Here is a 6,181-nt window from a genome sequence, read left to right as displayed (position 1 = left end):
AAGAACTAGGCTCTTCAGGTCACACTGGGATGGAACGGGGTTTAGGTAGCTTCTCCCTCTCACTGTACCCAGCCTCTGAGCCTCAGAAGTCTTCTAAACCAGTTCTCAACTCTGCTTTCAGGTCTACAGGTCTGGGAATGGTGGCTCTAGCCTTCTCAGCTGGAGCCATCACAGCTCTGGCTGTCTACAACCATATCAAAACACAGCTGCCTGTCTTCTTCTGCTGTCTCTGCTGCGTTTTGTCCTTGTGTTTCTCCTCCTTGGTGCCAGAAACAGGAAAGCAGGCTTTCTGTGATAGCATGGAATACGGTTCAAGGTAGATGAGTAGGGGCTGCTTGTCACAAGTTTTGGGAATTGAGAGTATGCCAGATATTGTCCATCCCAACGACAGATCTCCCTGTTCAAAGCTGTCTCCCCAGGTCTTCTGGATATGATCACTGGCCTGGGTCCAGCTTAGGTCCTGCCAGTTCTCCCCCTCTGTTTGGCTTTCCTTGCCCATAGAGCCTCCCTTTGCCCTGCCCCATACGCCTGTCTAGACTGGGGTATTATCCTTGGAGACGAGGGAACTAAGGTGATATAAATTCTTTCAGTGTTAGGACCTTTTCTCCTGAAGGGTATATGAGAAGATTAAACCCACATTGTAAAAGATACCGCATGTGGCAGGCATTCATTGAAAGCTGATGACAGAGACACTGAGAAAAGCTCCAAAATTCTGGGAAAGAAAGGGATCTAGTGGGGTCGGGAGGTGGAGTCAGCCTGATGCTGAAATCCAAGACCAGGCTCAGCTGGGGACCTAGATGAATGAGAAAGCCCATCCCTCCCAGAAGAGGTTAGGATTGAAAATGTCTCATGGTTTTTCTCAGTATCAACAGAGAGTCTATTGACTCCAAGAGGAAAAGCCAGGACGTCACTGCAATGATGCTATCTGAGGAGTCCATGTCTGACATCTCGGTTGACGATGTGGCAAAGAATACCATTCTCAATGCCCTGCCGCTGAAATCAGAAGCAAGCAGGTCCTCTGACACAGACTTGACGGAACCCAGCAACTTGGTTGATGAAGTGGCAAAGAATACCATTCTCAAAGCCCTGCTGCTAAAATCAGAAGCAAGCAGGTTGTCTGACACCGACTTGAAGGATCCCAGCAATGGGGAAGAACCCAGTCCACACCCCTGAGGGCCAGGTTCCCCAGAACATTGTGGACTGGAGTTTACTGCCAGGGTTGAGGGACATGGATTCAAAGTCTTAAATTCTAGGCCTAGTCTGGCTTGTGGGGAGAATCTGTCCTTCTCGAATGCCAGCCCTCAGGAGCTAAAAATAGCCCCTTGTATAGGAGGAGTTAAGTTGTGATTCATCCAATAAAATATCATGTTGTTCTTGAGATGGTTAAGTCAAAGTTGTCACAACAACACAGAGGATGCAGCCTAGACAGGTTTGGGTTGGGGGTTAGATAGGCAACCAAGGCTTTTCAGGATCTTTGGCTAAATCCTCAGGGACAGAAAATAATTCTCTGGATGGAGTGGGTGTAGTGTGGGCAGTCTCTCTGTGGTTCAGAGGAAGAACAAGGGTATCAATCACAACCTCTAGCCCATCCAGCAGCTCAATGCCAGGCCAAGGACGGAACCGATCAAGTTCTGGACGGAATGTGAGGGATTACCTTACCAAGAATGTCCCTCATCGCTTAGGCCAGTCTCACTTCTTCCCCCTTGGTATTCCAAATAAGTATGGCGTTAAAGATCACCCACCATGGGCTTCATCCTGAGAGATGTCCTCCAAGAGCTTCAGGGAAGCTGACCTCTGACCTCCACCACCCCAAGAAAAAGTCCTTGGGACATTTTGTGTTAATTGTCAACTTCACCCAATCTAGAATCTGTTGATTGAGCAGAGCAGTGGGCTATGTTCCTGGCACCGGGGCGCCCTCACGGTTACCTGCTTCCCACCACCCGGCTAGCTCTACCCGAAATAATTACACGGAAACTGTATTCTTTTAAACACTACTTGGCCCATTAGTTTTAACCTCTCATTGGCTAGCTCTCACATCTTGCTTTAATCCATTTCTAATAGTGTGGGTAGCTCCACGAGATGTGGTTTACCATGAAAGGTCTTAACCTGTGTCTGTCTGGAGTGGGAGAATCATGGCAACTCACTGACTCAGCTTCTTTTTCCCAGAATTCTGTTCTGTCTACTCCGCCTACCTAATTTTCTGTCCTATTAGGACCAAGCAGTTTTCTTTATTAGTTAACCAATGAAAGCAACAGATAAGGTACAACACCCACCTCCATCAAGAATCAACTGGGAATCATGTCTACAGGAGAGGATCTCGATCAGGTGAGTTGCCATGGGAACTCTGCCTGCTGTATGTGGTACCCATTCCTTGAGCTTGGTCCTGAACTGCATGCAAAAAGGTTAGCGGAGAAACAGCCATTGTGTATTTATCCCTTTCTGCTTCTTGACTGTGGCTGTAATATCTGCAAGGTCACCACCCTGATAAACTGTGACCTCAAACTCTAAATCTCTGAGCTCAGATAAACCTTGTGTCCCTTGAGCTGCTTCCGTCATGACATTTCATCCCAGCAAAGGAAAAGCAACCCTCCTAGTCAGTCAGCTTGACACAGCCTAGAGTTGTCTGAAAGGAGGTGGAATTATTATAAGAGCCAGAGGGTACAGATGTCTTCAAGGAATCCATGCCTTTCAGACACAATAGGAGAGGTGCTCACGTGACGTCAGACTGTGGAGCAAGCCCGAGACTTGCATAGGGGCAGAAGGGGAAGGACACAAGCTTCCTCCCTTAACCAATAAGCTCCCTAAGGAAGACACTAGCTGCAGTAGATTTCCTGCTGGCAAAGGGAATATGGCTTTTCTGTAGTGTGACTGGGTCCTGTGTCTATCAACTGTACTTCAGGGCAGGTCCCATGCCCAGGAGCAGCTGGCCAGCACAAGTGAACTGGGTAGGAGTTTTGTTGGGTTTTTGTTTCAGTATTCTGTGTTCTCACATTTTCTTTTTCTTATTAGTCTTTTGCTTGCTGTTATTTTTGTTTTCGTGGGTATTTATTTATTTATTTATTTAGTATGTATACAACATTCTGCCTCCATGTATGCCTTCACACCAGAGGAGGGCGCCAGATCTCATTACAGATGGTTGTGAGCCACTTTGTGGTTGCTGGGAATTGAACTCAGGACCTCTGGAAGAGCAGCCAGTGCTCTTACCCACTAAGCCCTCTCTTCAGCCCCTCCTTTTTTTAATGTGTGTGTTTCTTGCTTTTCATTCTTGGGATTTTTTTGTTTTGTTTTTTGGAAGAGAAAAAGAAACAGGATAGGTAATGAAGTGGAAAGGATCTGCGAGGAATTGAGAAACAAAACATGATCAAAATATGTCATATAAAATTTTTTCCAGTTAAAAATTTCATTAAAAATGTTCAGAGGTTGCCAGAGGGTGGTGGCACAGGTACTTGGGAGGCAGAGGCAGGTGAATCTTTGTGAGTTCAAGGCCAGCCTGGTCTATAGAGAAAATTCCTGCACAGGCCCCAAAGCTATAGAGAAACCCTGTCTTGATAAAAAACATATATATATGTTCAGAGGTGACTCTTTAGACCCCACATCCAGAAATGTTACTATAGTGACTTAAACAATACGGAAAGCAACAGGCACAGCCTCAAAAGAGCAAATTTTCACTTCTGAGTCCACCAAACGCTGGATCGTGGGTAGCAGAAAATGGAATGCGTTAAATGACAGTGCCCACCAGAAGCTCTTCTTTGACCCTGGAGGCTCCATGGCATTGGCTCTCGCTCACCATAGATGCACCCATAGGTCTTCCCGTGTTCCTTAGAATAGTCTCTGTATGCTTGACCCATTCTGGCCAGGCCCATCGGGAGCTTGGGAGCTGGCTGGTAGCAGCATTGTTCCACTCTGCTTCAAGTGCTGCCATGAGTTCCTGACTTGACTTTCCTCTGTGGGACTGTAACCTTTAAGCTGATACTCCCCTAAGTCATTTTTGGTCTCATGGTGTTTTTCACAGCCACAGAAAACGAGCTAGGTCTGTTTGCTGTCCTGGAATTGTTTGGTATCCACTTTACATACTTCAGATTTGACATCCAGCTCAACTTCTTCACCGTGGTATAGACCACTCAGAGCTTGCTCTCATTCTCTCTGTTCTACTTGTTTGTTTGTTTTTCATGACAGAGTTTCTCTGTGTAGCCCTGGCTGTCCTGGAACTTGCTCTGTAGTCCAGACTGGCCTCAAAGTTACAGATCCACCTACCTGTGCCTCCTGAGTGCTAGGATTAAAGGTGTATACCACCACCAGTTCAACTTCTGAGGCCTCTCTCTGTTGGCAGAGACTGCTCATTTGTTTCCCAGCCACCCAGACCAGAAATAATCACACAGAAACTATATTAATTATAACACTGCTTGGCCAATACTTTAGGGTTCTTATTAAGTAACTGTTACATCTTAAATTAACCCATAATTCTTTTCTTTGTTAGCCACATATGTTGGTACCTTTTATCAGTGAGGCATTCTCATCTTGATTCCTCTTTGTCTAGATGTAAACTGCAGACTGAGCCTTTCCTCTTCCCAGAATTCTCCTGTTCTGGTCACCCTGTCTATACTTCCTGCCTGGCTACTGGTCCTTCAGCATTTTATTAAACCAATACAAATGACATATCTTTACAGGGTATAAGATCATTGTCCAACTCTCTGTCTCTGTCTGTCTGTCTGTCTGTCTGTCTGTCTGTCTCTCTCTCTCTCTCTCTCTCTCTCTCTCTCTCCTCTGTCTCTCTGGGATTTTTTTTGTGGTAGGGTTGTTCTCTAGCTTTGGAGCCTATCCTAGAACGAGCTTTAGTAAACCAGGCTGACCTCAAACTTAGAGATCTGCCTGTCTCTGCTTCCCGAGTGCTAGGATTAAAGGTATGCACCACCACCACCTGGCTCAGAGGCCTTTCTTTATCATTAGTCAGTAACCTAGACTGCGCTGGGTAGGCTAGACTTGCGTAGCCTGTCTACCCCACAGATTCCCTCCCACCTAAGACTCTCCAGAGAATGAACACCTTTGCTACCTTTGGAAATTTGTGTACTCTTCCACATGGTAATCCCAAACTCTATTCCAGAGGGACACTCTTAGTGTGAGTTCCCATATCCAAGGAATGGCTCTGTAGACCAAATCAAGGGGCTCTCTCTAAGAAGACACTTTACTATGCTGTGTGTAGTAATAAGAGCAGCGGGGCTGTGTCCCCAGCACCCCGGCCGCCTGCACGGCTAGCTTATGCCCTGAAATAATTACACGGACACTGTATTCTTTTAAACACTGCTTGGCCCATTTCTATCTAGCTTCTTCTCGGCTAACTCTCGCACCTGGACTAGCCCATTTCCAATCAGGTGTGTGACACCCCAAGGTGTGCTTACCGAGAAGATTCTAGCCTATGTCCATCCTGGATTGGAGCTTCATCGCGTGTGTCTCAGAGAGCAGAGCTATGCGTCTGCCCAGGAGAGGGGAGCATGACGTCTCTGCCTAAGGCATCTTACCTCACTTCCTCTTCCTCCCAGCATTCTGTTCTGTTTACTCCACCCACCTATGTTCTTAGCTATGAGCCCAAGCAGTTTTGTTTATTACTTAACCAATGAAATCAACAGATTGATATAGGACACTCCCACATCAGCTGTGGGATGATGCTCTTGTACACAGTAAAGATTTGTCACTCATATTGGCTTAATACAATGCTGACTGACCAGTAATCAAGTAGTAAATATAGACAGGGCGACCAGACTAGGAGAGTTCTGGGAAGAGAAGAGGCAGAAATACAATCACCAGCCAGATGCAGGGTAAGCAAGATGACAATACCTTACTGAGAAAAGGTACCAAACCATGTGGCTAAACATAGATAATTTAAGTTGTAAGAGATAGTTAATAGTAAACATGAGCTAACATTATAACATAGTTATAGGCCAAACATTATAATTTTTCCTTGGGACCATTTCTTTGGAATGGCTATAGAATCAGCTGGGGAGAAACTTCTGTCTATACTATTATCAGTGGCTTCATTTTCAGATGGAAACACAAATCAGACTGATTTGAAGAGAGCATGTTTTTTTTTGTGATAGATTGTGTACCCTTGAAAAGGTTTCCCCTTCTCAGTGTACCTTTGCACCATTCCCTGGATACCTAGTAAAATGAAAACATGTCTGGCAAC

The sequence above is a fragment of the Microtus ochrogaster genome, chromosome 5, assembly GCF_000317375.1.
Source record: "Microtus ochrogaster isolate Prairie Vole_2 chromosome 5, MicOch1.0, whole genome shotgun sequence".
Lineage (NCBI taxonomy): Eukaryota > Metazoa > Chordata > Mammalia > Rodentia > Cricetidae > Microtus > Microtus ochrogaster.
Note: the sequence above shows the minus strand (reverse complement) of the source record.